Here is an 18,741-nt window from a genome sequence, read left to right as displayed (position 1 = left end):
TCAATATTTTGTGTGGCCACCATTATTTTTCTAGCACTATCTTAACCCTCTTGGTCATGGAGTTCACTAGAGCGGCACAGGTTGTCAATGGAATCCTCTTCCAATCCTCCATGATTACATCATGGAGCAGACCTTGTACTCCTTCACCTTCTGTTTGAGGATGCCCCACAGATGCTTAATAGGGTTTAGATCTGGAGACATGGAGGTGTGTTTGCAGAGGTTATCATGTTGGAATACTGCCCTGCAGCCCAGTTTCCAGACAGAAGGGATCATGCTCTCCTTCAGTATGTCACAATACATGTTGGCATTCATGATTCCCTCAATGATCTGTAGCTTCTCACAGCCGGCAGCACTCATGCAGCCCCAAACCATGACCCTGCCACCACCATGCTTGACAGTAGGCAAGACAGACTTGTCTTTGTACTCCTCACATGATTGCCGCCATACACGATTGACACTATCTCAACCAAATAAGTTGGTCTTGAGCTCATCCAGTAATCCATGTCCTTAGCTTGCTTGGTTTTCTTGTGCTTCACCTTTAGAAGAGGCTTCCTTCTGGGATGACAGCCACACAGACCAATTTGATGCAATGTGTGATGTATAGTCTGAGCACTGACAGGCTGACCCCCACCCCAGCACGCTTATGTCTATTTTGCAAAAACAACCTCTGGATATGACACAGAGCACGGGCACTCAACTTCTTTGGTCGACCATGGCGAAACCTGTTCAAAGTGGAACCTGTCATATTAAACCACAGTAAGTTCTTGGCCAACGTGCTGCAGCTCAGTTTCAGGGTGTTGGCAATCTTCTTATAGCTTGGGCCATCTTTATATAGAGCAACAATTCGTTTTTTCAGATCCTCAGTTAGTTCTTTGCAATCAGGTGCCATGTTGAATTTCCAGTGACCAGTAAGAGAGTGTGAGAGCGATAACACCAAATTTAAGACATCTTCTCCCCATTCACACCTGAGACCACATAACACTAATGGTAATTTCACACAGGGTATTTTGGTCAGATTTTGAGTCCGTATCCGCCTCAAAATCCTGACCAAAAAGATGGCTCCCATTGGAATCAATGGGAGCCGGTCAGTACTTTTTCCAGGAGCCGTTTGTTCAGGCGGATTCGCCTTGCGACATCCGCTTGAAGACACTCCTTCCCGACTAGGCGCATTCATTTGGGACTAATCGGCAGCGGAGTGCGCGACTGGATGCCGGTGCAGTGCAGTGCCTCCGCCTCAGGTTCCAGACTAAAAATCCCTGTGTGAACTTACCCTAATAAGTCATATGACACCAGGCAGGAAAAATTGGGCAACATTTTCTCATTTTCACTGAAGGGTGTACTCACTTTTGTTGCCAGGGGTTTAGACATTAATGGCTGTTTGTTGAGTGATTTTGATGGTAGATTTACACTGTTATAAAAGCTGTATACTGACTACTTCACATTGTATCAAAGTGTCATACAGTATCTTCAGTGTAGTCCCATGAAAATATATAATAAATTAATTATAAAAATGTGAGGGGGGTGTACTGACTTTTGTGAGATACTGTATATAGAAATGACAAGAGGATGCTGAGACCAGTTGATCATGTGCCGTTTGTATACAGATCACCATTGAGGCCGGTGATTGGCTCTAGCAGTGACCACAAATGAAATGTCACCGGTGACAGCGAGGAAGGGGTTGCCTGTCACCACTAGAATAGCGCACCTATAGAACGCACGTGAACTTTTTCTTTTCATTTAAACTATTTCCTGCAAATGCATTCATCTTCCATTAACATATAAAATGACGAGTATAAAGGAAAGTATATGCTTTGGCACATGACATATATCTGCCTTCTTCTATATAGCCAGTGTCTTCTGTAGCAAGATCTAAACACAATTCAGAGATGAAGAGGTTATTGTATTGGACATAATATTTTGGGTATGCTGCCCCAGCCTGCATGCCTGCCCTTGGGTGGGAGCCTGGGATCAGACCACACACAGAACAGAAATCCAATTCAGTCACCTAATTATACGCTCTATATGCCTGAATTACCAGGTTGCAAAATGATGTAGCCTCAGAAAGAGATCTAATCAGCTGACCAGACCGGTATTATACTGTATTACTGGGGGTACCAGTGACTGTGGCACATGCATATACCATGGCCAACCCGCAATGCCCGCGATAATTTCTAGGATACTAGGATTCTTTCCATCTTAGCCCTCTTATGTGAGGCTTATTGATTGTGTAGTCAACTCTTTCACCATACACATTAGTTGCCTATACATGAACCCTCCATTGTACAGTCTGCAAGATATGTTTTGCTATATCAATACATAATAATAATAATAATTATTATTATTATGAACCGGAAAAGAAAGACCAATAGGATGGCACTGCTGGATCTGTAAAATATGATTCCTAGTGGGCTGGAGGTAAATCAAAAGGATATAACCTTGAATATAAAGAGCCGTGGAGGTGCTACACAACCAGAGACAAAGCAATGTAATAATGTAGAAAAAGTAGAAAAATTGGAAGGGCACTCACCCACATAAAGGCTCATCTTCATAAAAAGACTTCTTTATTTTAGTATCACATCTTAAAAACAATTCTTGAAGGGAGGGAGAGACAGCATCAAAATGGCAAGAAGGCAACAGCCGTTTCACGCAACTATGTGCGCTTTCTCAAGCCTCAAATGCAATCTCATTTCTCAATTGCATTTGAGGCTTGAGAAAGCGCACATAGTTGCGTGAAACGGCTGTTGCCTTCTTGCCATTTTGATGCTGTCTCTCCCTCCCTTCAAGAATTGTTTTTAAGATGTGATACTAAAATAAAGAAGTCTTTTTATGAAGATGAGCCTTTATGTGGGTGAGTGCCCTTCCAATTTTTCTACTTTTTCTAAATAATTATTATTATTATTTCCAAACCCACCCCATAAACATGCAGCATGACTCAGCTGAGTGTGCACGTCTGTTTCAACTGGAAGAGGGGACTTAAATTTCAATATGTTGATGCTATCAGGGACAGTTAAAGGCGAGTTCTAGTACATTTTTAAACATATAGGGAGGCCTGAAGTAACAAACAGTATACAGTCACCCTTTCGTTTAGCTAGAAATCCATATGAGGGGTCCCAGGTGATACTGACCTTTGGCCTGCACAAGAGCATCAGCCAGTCAGTGACTGAGCAGTGATGTTCTGTTCAAATGGAGTATCAGAGCTCTGCCACTGATTGGCTGAAACGCATGTACACTTGCAGAATGTGGACAGGGACTAAGAACCCAATCGAAGACTCTCTGCTGAGCCATATGGACAGGTGAGTATATAACATTTTTTATTTGAGGCCATCTTCATATGTGATTTGGGGTCTGAAAAAACCCCAGAGTATAATAATTGTTCATGGGTGGTCCACAATGGGGGATAATACTGTGTGCAGGGACCACTATGGGGCATAATACTGTGTGCAGGGGCCACTGTAGGGCATAATACTGTGTGCAGTGGCCACTATAGGGACATAATACTGTGTGCAGGGGCCACTATGGGGCATAATACTGTGTGCAGGGACCACTATGGGAGATAATACTGTGTGCAGGGACCACTATGGGGCATAATACTGTGTGCAGGGGCCACTGTAGGGCATAATAGTGTGTGCAAGGGCCATTATACGGCATAATACTGTGTGAAGGGGCCACTATGGGTATAATACTGTGTGCAGGGGCCACTATGGGGCATAATGGTGTGTGTGAGGGAGCCAGCCTGCAACTAGAAATGTACGGGATGGTGGGGACTGGCCACAGGAATGGTTGTTTTGCTTATGGGGGTGGGTTTGAGGTTGTCACAGATTGGTCTGGGGCAGTTCTAATACTTTGGAAGGGGGTGGGGGGTTAAATCAACAATACCCAAATACCAAACTTGAGCAGTTGAAATATTTTGGGAGGTGGTTCATGTTCACCAGAGTAGACACTGATCGCGGGCATTAACTCCAAGACCCGGTACAGCAGCTATGGTAGCCACTCTGCAGCAGAGCGGCTACCATAGCTGACCCGCCGTAATCTGCTTAATTGCACGGCAGATATTGGGAAGGGGTTAAATTAGTTATGGCTTATTTTTGGAGTAGGGCTTATATTTCAAGCCTACTCCAAAAAAAAAACTGGATCTGGCTAGGGGTAGTACTTATTTTAGGAGAAACATGGTAGCTATTATTACACTTAGGTTTTTTTCATTTCTATATCAATAACTATCTATCCTCTGTACAAAGTTCACCTATTAGCATAGCAGATAAGCTGGAACCTGGCATGTGTACAGTCTTGCCAAGCGTCTTCCGCCTGACTCTGAAACACAATACTCCTGTAGATGCCATATTACATAAGACTACAGAGTACAAGTCACATACAATTCTGGGGGTGGAGGGGTAAACGCCCGGGTTAATTATCCATACCTCTGGCAGATTTATTGGTAAATAATTGACCCCCTCCCCACCCGCTTCTCACTACCTCAGGGGAGGGCAGAACTATAAAACTGGGGTAAAGTGATTGCCAGGAAGCGCAAACTATGTGATCTTTTGTGTAAGAGATGCCAGAGAAGCAGATATTTATAGAGGAACAAAGATATTTCATAAGGTGGATATGGTGAAGGGTAAGACAAGGGTGATATACTGCCATACATTATTATAGGGACTGTGGAGTATCATCTACTCTTCAACGCTTCAATTGCTAAATCCCAGTAACATACTAATATGTTAGCTATAATTATATGAACCTGCTAATATATTAAGACTATTATGTCATGTGTCAATGGTAAGACCTAGCTGACACACCTATTGTAGTGATCAGGTATTTTCTTATAAGGTTATATACTGGTGTATCAAAAGTTTTCAATTTAAAAAAAAAATTGTTCTAAGCTTATATTCACACAGAGCAGCTGGGTGCGGTTCAAACTGAATCAAAACTTGCATGTAATTTTGATGTGTTTTGAGGGCTTTTTTTGTGTGTTCCAATTGTAAAAATAAAAATTACACCAAAAACTATATCATAACTATATGCAGTTTTAACTACATAGTGTGAATGCCCTCTTAGCCTCTGCTGTGGGCTGCATGTCAGTTATACCTATGGAAATTCTGTCATGTTCCATATAGGTTTAATAGAAGCAGAAAGTCAGAAGATGAAAACTTTGTGTACTTTCTGTGAAAAACACTGCAGAAAAAAAACTAGATGTGTTACCACTGCGCAGCACCGCACCTCTAATAAGGCGAAGTGAGGCGGCTGCCTCAGGCAGCACTTTCAGAGGGGGCGGCTGCGGCAATTTCAGTTAAAAAAAAATAAAAAATTCTAAACTAGCGCAGGACAGGGCCGCTCTAAAAACAAACCGAGCTGACCTAACCTGGGCTGGTTTAGATCTCTGCATTTTAGCGCATCATTGGACCGCCATGACCACTTCATCAAGAAGTGGTCATGGCGGTCCAAAGGGAAAAGACGGGAAATGTGAGAAGACATCTCCTGTAAGTAACAAAATATTACTGCACTGTATTCACACTGTAATGTTACCAATAGCAACCCCTCCCCCTCTCTGCTGCCTCAGGCCTACAATCAAAAGACGACAACTCGGCCCCCTTCCCCAGTATTCAGTCTGTGTGTGTGGGGGGCATCTTTTGATCATCCGCCTCAGGCAGCAGAGAGGCTAGGTTGACCGCCACAGTCTTTTTTGTAACGTATTTCAACTTCGGCTACGTGGGGCTTGTGGGTCAGAGCAAAAAAGTGCTGTGGGGGAAAGCATGGAGGCAGGTAATTGTGTTTTTTGCTGCAGTGCTTTTTCATAATGCTTCCATTATACCAATAGGGAAACCGCCAGCATAGGTATAATCGACATGCTGTGATTTCCAAAACTGCATAGGTTTGTGTGTATTTTTTCACAGTGGTGAAAAATGTATTGTCAATCAGATGACAATAGCTGCACATTTTTGTCGGATAAACCTATTTGGCAGCCGCTATGTATTATACCCTATAGGGTCTGATATAGTTAAGGGTCGCTTCACACTAGCTTATGTGTTCCGTCCGAAAGGAGTCCACATGAGGACCCCCAGACAGAATACAAGCACAACTGCAAACACTGTGCAGTTAAAGTGCACGGAAGCCATAGACTATGATGGGGTCCGTGTGCTTGCCGCGCACTGCCCGCACAGACTCCTTCCGGAGGAACACCAAAGCTAGTGTGAACCAGGCATAACAGTTCTCAAGCAATCTGAGATGATCATTAAAGGGACAGATCAATAAATGTATGCGCCGAAATCTAACCACAGATATAACTCCTTTAAATGTCATGTTTGCAGATACTCCATTGACTGTTTCCAATAGTAACCAGAAGATAATAAAATCTGCAATTGCAACCAGTGTAAGATAAGTGAAGTATATAAAAACCTGTCAGGTTGAAATGTGAAATTAAGGCGATGGTCCATTTTCCAAGCTGGCCAGTGACTATAAGCCTCCAACAAGTAGGCAAAATGAATAACTCACCTCACTATTCCCATGGCTCCTATTACAGCTTCAGAATGAAGAGGGCGTCACAGGCTGAGCTTGCTCCATTCACATAAGTACTATTGACGTCTACTACAGACGTCAGCGGAGTCTTAGCCGACCACTTCCCTTATATTGCCTCAAGTGGGACTTCTGATGCCATGACTACTGCCTGTGGTCATGTCATAACTGTCTATGCTGGGAATACCCCTTTAAATTTTACAGCAAAGGTCTGACCCCTGATATGTGGAATTAATGGCTGTTATATGGAGGTTTATATGAATTATTCTGTATGCAGAAGATGTATACTTACATATAGACGTAAAGTATGGAGAGACCTGTTTGCAGTCGATTTATAAACGAATGGATGTATTAGGCAGTAAAACCTTGATACAAGCAATATGAATGACTTAGCAAGGGCCTCCAAATAACACTTCATTCAGCACTATGTACTTGCTTCTGCTGGCACACATACCTCTTAATCTCCTCTTACTTATTCCAGTTTTTCATGAACAATTTGTTCTGTTTCTAAGTGGATAAAGTCAAAGTGCTAATAGGCTGCAATGAATATTTAATCTCATGAAAAAACATCTACGCAAGGTCTCTACTTGGCAACCTACCCATAGCCATCCTAAGACAATGGCTTCATTGACAAAAGTTTAGAAAATTGACTTTTTAGCCATAGACAAATCGACAGCAAAATCCTCATGCTTTATCTGTGGATTTTTAGGAAGCTTTAGGTGCAGATTTGCTGGCAGGAATTTTACCCTTGCATCGCAAAAGGTAAAATCCGAGTCAAGCTCTCATATGATTCAACATCAAATTTTGTAACAGATTTGTCCATCCCTCAAAATTACACTATGTGATGTGTGTATCCATCCTAGGGACAGTTCTAGACAAGCGCGAAACAGATGCATGTGTGTATCCGTATTATGGCTGCAGTTCCTGGGAATCATCCTTTCTGTCTTGATCTTCACCCCCATGGTTGGGCCAGGACAATAATCATATAGACAGACAAATGTGTCTGTGTCATACATGGTGATATGTTCCGAATACAAATTTTCAGAAACCATTCCACCAAATTCAGCTTGTCATAGGTAGGCTGCCCCAAAAGGTTGTGGAGGTTGTGCTAACCCCATACACAGCAGGTGTTCTGGCTCTGGGGATGGGACTACTATACAATCAACTGGCCTCTGGGTGGATTCACATGACCAAGTTTCAGCAGTGAAACTCGGTCTGTCTGTGTGTGCTGGTTTTACTGGTCTGAACATCATGCCAGGAAAGGGACTACTAACAGTATAGTTCCCTTCAATGGTAGGTGTCCCATCCTATAATTGGTACAAGACAGTATGCCGCTGGGAGGCAGGGACTAGTAGCAGCATAGATAACTGTATTGGTAGAAGTCCCTTTCCCAAAATAAGGTGTATACTGGTAAATCTGACCAACACACTGACCAAGTTTCACGACTGAAGCTTAGTCATGTCAATGTGCCCTCAAGCTGGACTTTTTCGGCAGGAGTTGAACCAAGTGCAATCAATTTACCACAACTAACACCAAGCAAGGCTAAGGGCCCCTTCACACGGAGTAAACGCGCGTGTATTTTGGCAAAATACACATGTAAAAATACAGGTGTAAAAATCAGACTCCCATTGACTTCAATGGCATTTTTTTACACATGTAAACAAAGCACGTCAAAATACACATCAAAATACACGTGTAAAATGTCATTGAAGTCAATGGGAGTCTTATTTTTACACGTGTATTTTGCCGAAATACACGCGCATTTATTCCATGTGAAGGGGCCCTAAAGGCCCCACGTAGAGTGCTTCAGCAAAAAAGCATTGCGGAAAAACCACAGCGACAACACATCGCATTTTATCCTGCAGTGTTTTTGACAGAAAGTCTGCAGAAGAAACCTTTCTGCTTCAATTATACCTATAGAGAAAACATTGGTGTAGGTATAATTGACATGCTGCAATTTGGAAATCGCAGAGTGTCTGCTGTGTGTATTTTTCCACGATGTGTGCATAGTGTAAAACGTTGTGTTTTTTTCCACAGTGTTTACACCACCTAGGACCTAAAACCTGTTTGTCACAAGACTTTTAACTTTTAATCCTCTATTATCAGAACCACACATGCTCATATATGACTCCTGCTGAGTTTCACCACTTCTCTGGAATGCTCTCACTCGGACAATCAGATTAACTCCCAATTTCTACAGCTTCAAGCGCAAACTAAAGACACATCTTTTCAGACAGGCCGATCACAATTCCTAATGTAAATCCTTCTGTAGTTAGAATCCCTAAAACTAACCCTCCTCTGTTCACACTCCCACATTACCCCACATGATATGATGCCGTTTCAGGCTAACTTCATATATCCAGGCATCTACATGTTAACGGACTGGTGATGGCTCATACAGTTTTATGTTTGTGTAATGACAGTAACCTCTATTACAAAATTGTCTGACCATTGTATAAGCAATGCTACCTCCGATGCCGCCCCTGTTACCTCTTGTGTCACCCCCTCTACCTCATCGATTATAAGCTCTTGAGAACAGGACCCTCAGTCCCATTGTGTGAAGTGACTATTTCTTTTGAAATGTATCTTTTTGTCTGTATTGAACCCTACAAATTATACAGCGCTGCGGAATATGTTGGCGCTGTATAAACAAAATGTATTATTATGATTAATATACAAAAATGAAAATAAACTAAGCTAAAATCCGAGAGTTTTTCATATACTACACAAAGTGCAGATTACTGGTGCGATGTACTGCATGACACCATTTATGGGGTACAATCCCCTAGAGCACAAGCCACCACTGCTTTCCTAGTATTAGATATTGTCCAAAATATAGTTGGTTTACTTCATACAAATTAGGTTACCAGGTGCAACAATATTTCCCCACTAGACAAACAGTACACCACTGGTCTCGATAGCAGGTCCCATAGCAGGGATCAAGAGGCAACAAACTCACAGCCTGCATTAGAGTAATCTCCAGATGGGAATGTCTATTCAGGTGTCTATACCCCCTAAAATAACAAAATAAAGGTACAAAGGGATAAGAGATTCTATCAATATTCTTGGCCTTACTAAGATCTCTGGACATTTCCTCCGTTATGAAAGCAAATTCAGGATCATCAGTATTACCTGCTGATGAATTTGGCAGACCTTGCACTGAAGGAAAGATTGGCGCATCATCCGTACAGTGTTAAAGTATTAATACATCTCCCCCAGTATCCTATCCTACTAATAATATAAATGTGAAAGTTTGGATGTTTTTTCCTCAATAACGCAAAAATGGCTGAACGGATTTGGATGAAATTCGGCACATATTTAAATTGTAACCTCGCCTAAAATATAGGCTACTTTTTATCCCGGTAAATGACATGGCTTCACAACTGTTATGAATTTTTGTTCACACACTATATTACACTGCTCTTATCTCAGGTCCCAGGGCTGTTATCTCTCTGTGTAAACATACACTAACCCTCAGTGTTCATGCATTTGTATATTATCTGATCTGCTCCAGGCACTGCTGAAAAACAGACATGGGCAAACACCTTTAATCCAAATTGACAGTTTGTCCATTTTCAACATGCTTGGAAAAAGAAAATCTAATTTGTCGCAAACAACGAGAGCGATGAAGGTAGCCAGAAGTCACAGAGTTCTCTCAGTCGGAGCTGAGGGGGATCATCGACGCCAACAACACACTCATTATATGGCATCCCAGCAAGCTGCTGAGTTACTGGAATAATCACGGGCAGGCTAGCTTGACAGCTGCTGAGACGCCGGAGCAGGCAGATCATCAACGCCAACAACACGCTCATTATATGACGTTCCAGCGAGCTGCTGAGATGCCGTAACAATCACAGTCACAGTGCAAGAAACAAGTTCAGCGGCAGGCCAGCTTGAGAGCTGTCGAAACGCCGGAGCAGGTGGATCATCAACACCAACAGCACACTCATTATGTGGTGTCCCAGCGAGTTGCTGATATACCGGAACAATCACAGGCATGGTGTGAGGAACAAGGTCAGCAGCAGGACAGCTTAAGAGCTGCTGAAATGCCTGAGCAGGCAAACCATCAATGGCAGCAATTTGCTGAATATAGGCAGATCATCGATGCAAACAACCCGCAGACGAAGTCGTGGGCAGAGGCTAGTTCTCCATAAAGACATTTAATGCTAGAAGGGCATATTGATGAAAAGGTAGAAGACTCCCTGTCCACAGTGCTGGAGTCTTGATTTCTAGGTTACCTAGAATGGCTTCAATGGGTAATATATAGGAAGTTCTTATACTTCTACCCAATCTACTCCTGGCTTTGTCTCCAAAAAAACACAGCAAAATCTGCTACAAATAAAGTTGCGTTTTGGCAATGTGGAGATTCAGCCTTGGGTAAAAATGACTTGAAGCGCTATCTTATATGAGCTATTTTCTCATATATATGGCTGCAGTCAGCAAATTATATTTAGATCCTCAGAGTCATCAAAAAATAATTATGTCTAGAATTGTGGCATTGTTAACAAGTGCAAAAATTCAATCCACACCCCAATAAACCTAGTGCTCTAAAGGAACGCAAGTTTACACCCTGGCTGCCATTGCTGCATCAAATCCAGCACTTTAGTAAATGGTAGATTATCTGGAGTCAATAGACACACATATGAGTGACATAACATATCACATTTCATGAATAATGTCACAATCTGCTTACAATTTCAAAGATGCCTGCACCCTCCTGCAAACTATAACTAAAAGAACCCTGTACATAGCGTCCGCCACATAAGAGGTCACTCCCGGAGCTGACTCTTGTCATTCAGAAGATCGTGTCTTGTAAGGAATAATTAGTTGCCTGTCAAGGAACATAAAAAGTGATTGATGGACGAGGCATATACTGAGTGAGTCACAAGCGGCACACACCCTGAGACACACTATTCCAGTTATACTCATTGAAAAGAAAGACACACGCACAGATATCCAGCCATTAATCTTAACAAAACAGAACTGCGTTGAGACACACGTATAAAGCGTCTCTACTGTTTATGTACACCTGCTCCAATCTCATGTAGTCTGTCCATATATACTTAATAAATTAGTAGCATATATTCAATGAACAGATCTATGACCCCAAACTTTAGGCTATCCCACGCGAGAGCAAAAACTGACAACCAGAGAGCTTTATAACCAGGGGTGTAACTAAGGCTGAAGCCCCACATGAAGCTTTTTTAATTGCGTTTTTTTGAGCCAAAACCAGGAGTAGATTGAGCAAAAGTAGAAGTATTAGAACTACCTATATATTTCCCATTCATCTTGTCACCACTCACGGTGGCTCAGTGGTTAGCACTGCAGCGCTGGAGTCCTGGGCTTGAATCCTGCCAAGGACAACATCTGCAAGGAGTTTGTATGTTCACCCTATGTTTATGTGGGTTTCCTCCGGGTACTCTGGTTTCCTCCCACACGCCAAAGACATACTGATAAGGAATGTAGATTGTGAGCCCTGTTTGAGACAGTGACTGACAAGGTCTGTAAAGCGCTGCGGAATATGATGGTGCTATACATGTAAGCATAATAAATAAATAATAAATAAATTCTTGGCTTTGGCACAAAAAAATGCAACAAAAAAAGCTGTGTTTCCACAACGTAGGGCCTTACAGTCTCTGGCTTGGGTCCCCTTGAGCAACTTCTGCTCATGACTGTCATCTTCTGCACCCCATCTGCACATTTTAGCAGCATTTACCTATCCTTTCTTTTTTCCAAACCACCATGAAGTCTTGTTCACAAAATACCAGTTCACACAAGCTTCCCATATTTACCATTTGTCCCATAGCTTCCATCCACCTCCGCAAAATCCACCTTGACTATGTCCTGCTAACCAGATTAGAAGGAAAAGGGACTGCACTGAAACATAACACACAACCCATGGACTAGAACTGCTCTGTTTCTAGAAAAACAGAATATCTTTTTGTTAACTAATGTCAGGTCTTGGGTAATTTCTTTAACCTATGCACAAATGTATTATTATTATTATTATTTATTAATTATTATTATTATTATTATTATATACCGTATTTTTCGGACTATAAGACGCACTTTTTTTCCTCCCAATATGGGAGGAAAATGTGTGTGCGTCTTATAGTCCGAATGCAGCGTGTCCAGCATCTGTGTCCCGTCTGTGTGAATCAAAAGGAGAGCAGCACGGTGCCTGCCTGCTCTGCCCCTCCTTCCCTGTCTGTGTCGCGTCTTTGCAGGAGCGAGATATGAGAGGCAGCGAAGTAAGGGCGGGCCAGACAGGTGAAGGAAGCGTGGTTTCAAGCTTGCCGAGAAAACCACGCCTCCTTCTCCCGTCTGGCCCGCCCCTCCTTCACTGCCTCTCAGATCTGGCTCTGGCAATGAAGCCACACAGACAGGGAAGGAGGGGCGGGCCAAACGGGAGGAGGAGGCGTGGTTTTCTCGGCAAGCTTGAAACCACGCCTCCTTCACCCGTCTGGCCCGCCCCTACTTCCCTGTCTGTGTGGCTTCATTGCCGGAGCAAGATGTGAGAGGCAGTGAAGGAGGGACGAGCCAGACAGGTGAAAGAGGCATGTTTTCAAGTTTGCTTAGAAAACCACACCTCCTTCACCCATCTGGCCCGCCCCTTTTTCTCTTCTTGCATAGCTTCACTGCAGGGTGTCTCTTTCCATCCATGGATGAGATAGATTAGATATAGATAGATAGATAGACAGAAAGACAGACAGACACAGACAGACAGACAGACAGATAGACGGATAGATAGATAGATAGATAGATAGATAGATAGATAGATAGATAGACAGATAGATAGATAGATAGATAGATAGATAGATAGATTAGATAGAGATATATGTTCAAATCACCCCCATATCCCTAGAATACATATAAAACAAAAACATTACTGTGAAACACATACACATTTGGTATCCCTGTGTCCGAAAGCCCCCGGTTCTATTTACATTGGTGAAATATTATATTATTAGGTTATTAAATATTTCACCAATTTTTTTTCCTTAAAAATTTTTTTTTCCCTATTTTCCTCCTCTAAAACCTTAGTGCGTCTTATGGTCCGAAAAATACGGTAATTAGTGTTATTATTGTTTATCTTGTCTATAATAATCTAACAATTTGTTTGATGGTTGGGTATCTGGTACATTGGTCAAAAAATGCAGCAGACATCCCTAAATTACTTCTCTGATGGTGGTCATTAATATTATTATTATTATTGTTATTTAGACGTGGCGCCTGCCGCTGACATCCTTCCCATTGCTTGATATTTAAGTTATTTCTCTTGAGGACGATGTGATGTGAATCAATGTTCCCTAATAGTCTGTCTGCGCAGTCCATTGACATCATGCATACCTGTATAAATAGTGCTGACCGCACTTACAGAAGTTAGGCATTCCTGGCAGCCATATAGATTTTGATTTATTCCTCCAGGTTATTATTTGGACAATAATAATAATATAATTAGAATTCCATGGGCATTTCTTGGTCATTTTGTATTATACTGTACTATATATTGTGCCATTACTTTGTTATTCAGCCTGGAAATGTATAACTAGACAGACAACTGGGTGCTACCCAGTGGCGTAACTAGGAATGGCTGGGCCCGAAGGCAAACATTTGATATGCCCCCCTTCCCAATCCCAGCCAACCCCACCACGCACAAACCACATTCCTGCACACACTATTATGCCCTATAGTGGCCCCTGCACACACTATTATGCGCCATAGTGGCTCCTGCACACACTATTATCCCTGGCTCAGGCGCACTCCCTGCTGATTTCAGCTATCTTCAATTTTGGTACAGACATCATGTGAGCCAGGCCTGTGTTGTGATGCATATTGATGCAGCCCCGCTCCACGTGAAGTCTGGGACATGACGAAACAGGCCTGCAGATTGTCGGAGAAACAGAAGAATTAAGTAACACTGTTTTTTTATGTTCCCTCATCTACCCATGCCCTCCAATCATTATACTCTGGGGCCTCCCTTACTATCACAGGCTAAGATTTAACATTGTAAATTTAGCACTGACAGGAGGTTTTGTAACACCCAGGTTCTGTTCTAATAAATTTCCAGGAGGTGCACCATAACATAGAGATAAGATGCTCCAGAAGTGCACACATGATTCCTGTAACTGCAGAGATTGGGGAGGGGGTGTTTCCCATTTCTGGATGAAGCCATAGAGGGTGATTTTGTGACACTATACCGTAATCCTTAGAACTGAAAGGATCTCAGCGGTCAGAGCCCCACTGTTATTAGCTGGAAAGCCCCTGTAAGCCCAACTGACCAATAATCATGCGCTCACCATGTGTATGAAGGCAGCCACGATAGAGTCAGTTATACAGATCATCCTGTGATCGCCCCTAGATATTGATCGTTATTTGCCGATGTAATTTGCCATCTAAATTCCAGTGTGTATACCTTTAAATACTGGTATTCTTTGGTAAATAGTCTACAATATTCCATACTAGCCTCTGCCCGCGACTTTGTCTGCAGGTTGGTGGTGTCGATGATCCACTTACATTCAGCAAACTGCTGCCATGGTTTGCCTGCTCCGGCATTTCGGCAGCTCTCAAGCTGTCCTGCTGCTGAACTTGTCCTCACACTGTGCCTGTAATTGATCCGGTATCTCAGCAGCTCGCTGGGACGCCACATAATGAGTTTGCTGTTGGTGTTGATGATAACCCTGCTCCGGTGTTGCAACAGCTGTCAAGCTGGCTTGCTGTTGAATGCGTTCCTCGCGCTGTGCCAGTGATTGTTACGGCATCTCAGCAGCTCGCTGGAACGTCATATAATGAGCGTGTTGTTGGCGTTGATGATCCGCCTGCTCCAGCATTTCAGCTGTCAAGCTGACCTGCCACTGATTTCATTTCTTGAGCTGTGCCCGTGATTGTTCTGGTAACTCAGCAGCTCGCTGGGACGACATATAATGAGTGTGTTGTTGGCGTCGATGATCCCCCTCAGCTGCACTTAAGGAGAACTCTGTGACTTCTGGCTACCTTCATAGCTCTCGTTGTTTGCGACAAATTAGATTTTCTTTTTCCAGGCATGTTGAAAATTGTCAAACTGTCAATCTGGATTAAAGGTGTTTGCCCATGTCGGTTTTTCAGCAGTGCCTGGAGCAGATCAGATAATTCACAAATGCATGAACACTAAGGGTTAGCGTGTGTTTACACAAGAGATAACAGCTCTGGCTTTCTCAGAAGCTGAGATAAGAGCAGTGTAATATAGTATGTGAACAAAACTTCATAACAGTCGTGAAGCCATGTCATTTACCGGGATAAAAAGTAGCCTATATTTTAATTGAGGTTACAATCTATCTGTGTGCCAAATTTCATCCAAATCCGTTCAGCCATTTTTGCGTGATTGAGGAACAAACATCCAAACACACAAACATCCAAATGCACAAACATACAATTTATAAGTAGGATAGGATAGGACTACTTATTAATTTTCGTTTGAAAGCCTGTCCTGATCCTGACCTTTCACAGTACCTACTACTTTACAGTTACCTGATCAGTATTGCCTCATAACTGGGAGCTTCTACGCCACTTATCATTTGGTTGCACATTATTATAATTATCTAAGTACTATCGTAATTGTTTTATAATTTAGTGATCGAAACTGCATTGCATATTTCAGGCGTGGTTTTACCTACACTATATAGAGGTTATAGGATTGCACTTTTATTAGCAAGCACTTGGGCTGTCTCAAATTATTACCCAAAAATTCAAGTTTTGCAAGTCAGTTTTATAAGGTCCACCAATAGCTTTATGGTTTGGGTAGTTTCTGTGTTCCAGTTAACTACACATATACTGTATATTTAAGCTTACTGCAGCATAGCCTATATACTGGATGTCTGAGAAGGACTTGGCTTCTAGCAGCCTCTACAACTCTAGTTCCCAAACTGTGGGTCATGACCCAGGACTGCAGTGCTGCAATGCGAGAATATACAGAAGTCTTCTACACTGTCCTCTAATACACCTGCAAAAGCCAATAAACAATGAGGTTAGAATTATTGGTGGAATAAGAGGTAGAATACAGCATTATAAGAAGTAGAATAAAGAGGAATAAGAGGCAGAGTACAACAGAATAAGAGGAAGAATAAGAGGCAGAGTACAGTGGAATAAGAGGCAGAGTACAGCGGAATAAGAGCTGGAGTACAGCAGAATAAGAGGAAGAATAAAAGGCAGAATACAGGGGAATAAGAGGAAGAATAAGAGGCAGAGTACAGCGGAATAAGAGGAGGAATAAGGGGCAGAGTACAGTGGAATAAGGGGAGGAATAAGAGGCAGACAGAGTACAGCGGAATAAGAGGAAGAATAAGAGGCAGAGTACAGTGGAATAAGAGGCAGAGTACAGCGGAATAAGAGGAAGAATAAAAGGCAGAATACAGGGGAATAAGAGGAAGAATAAGAGGCAGAGTACAGCGGAATAAAAGGCAGACAGAGTACAGCGGAATAAAAGGCAGACAGAGTACAGCGGAATAAGAGGAAGAATAAGAGGCAGAGTACATCGGAATAAGAGGCAAACAGAGTACAACGGAATAAGAGGAAGAATAAGAGGCAGAGTACATCGGAATAAGAGGAGGAATAAGGAGCAGAGTACAGTGGAATAAGGGGAGGAATAAGAGGCAGAGTACAGCGGAATAAAAGGAAGAATAAGAGGCAGAGTACAGTGGAATAAGAGGAGGAATAAGAGGCAGAGTACAGCGGAATAAGAGGAGGAATAAGAGGCAGAGTACAGCGGAATAAGAGGAAGAATCAGAGGCAGAGTACAGTGGAATAAGAGGAGGAATAAGAGGCAGAGTACAGCGGAATAAGAGGAGGAATAAGAGGCAGAGTACAGCGGAATAAGAGGTGGAGTACAGCAGAATAAGAGGAAGAATAAGAGGCAGAGTACAGTGGAATAAGGGGAGGAATAAGAGGCAGAGTACAGCGGAATAAGAGGAAGAATCAGAGGCAGAGTACAGTGGAATAAGAGGAGGAATAAGAGGCAGAGTACAGTGGAATAAGAGGTGGAGTACAGCAGAATAAGAGGAAGAATCAGAGGCAGAGTACAGTGGAATAAGGGGAGGAATAAGAGGCAGAGTACAGCGGAATAAGAGGAGGAATAAGAGGCAGAGTACAGCGGAATAAGAGGAAGAATCAGAAGCAGAGTACAGTGGAATAAGAGGAGGAATAAGAGGCAGAGTACAGCGGAATAAGAGGAGGAATAAGAGGCAGAGTACAGCGGAATAAGAGGAAGAATCAGAGGCAGAGTACAGTGGAATAAGAGGAGGAATAAGAGGCAGAGTACAGCGGAATAAGAGGAGGAATAAGAGGCAGAGTACAGCGGAATAAGAGGTGGAGTACAGCAGAATAAGAGGAAGAATAAGAGGCAGAGTACAGTGGAATAAGGGGAGGAATAAGAGGCAGAGTACAGCGGAATAAGAGGAAGAATCAGAGGCAGAGTACAGTGGAATAAGAGGAGGAATAAGAGGCAGAGTACAGTGGAATAAGAGGTGGAGTACAGCAGAATAAGAGGAAGAATCAGAGGCAGAGTACAGTGGAATAAGGGGAGGAATAAGAGGCAGAGTACAGCGGAATAAGAGGTGGAGTACAGAGGAATAAGAGGCAGAGTACAGCGGAATAAGAGGAAGAATAAGAGGCAGAGTACAGCGGAATAAGAGGTGGAGTACGGAGGAATCAGAGGTGGAGTACAGCAGAATAAAAGGAGGAATAAGAGGCAGAGTACAGCGGAATAAAAGGCAGACAGAGTACAGCGAAATAAGAGGAAGAATAAGATGCAGAGTACAGCAGAATAAGAGGAAGAATAAGAGGCAGAGTACAGCGGAACAAAAGGCAGACAGAGTACAGCGGAATAAGCGGAAGAATAAGAGGCAGAGTACAGCGGAATAAGAGGTGGAGTACAGCAGAACAAGAGGAGGAATAAGAGGCAGAGTACAGCGGAATAAGAGGTGGAGTACGGAGGAATCAGAGGTGGAGTACAGCAGAATAAAAGGAGGAATAAGAGGCAGAGTACAGTGGAATAAAAGGCAGACAGAGTACAGCGGAATAAGCGGAAGAATAAGAGGCAGAGTACAGCGGAATAAGAGGTGGAGTACAGCAGAATAAGAGGAGGAATAAGAGGCAGAGTACAGCGGAATAAGAGGTGGAGTACAGCAGAATAAGAGGAGGAATAAGAGGCAGAGTACAGAGGAATAAGAGGAGGAATAAGAGGCAGAGTACAGCGGAATA

This window comes from Leptodactylus fuscus, chromosome 6 (assembly GCF_031893055.1).
Source record: "Leptodactylus fuscus isolate aLepFus1 chromosome 6, aLepFus1.hap2, whole genome shotgun sequence".
In the NCBI taxonomy this organism is placed as follows: Eukaryota; Metazoa; Chordata; class Amphibia; order Anura; family Leptodactylidae; genus Leptodactylus; species Leptodactylus fuscus.
Note: the sequence above shows the minus strand (reverse complement) of the source record.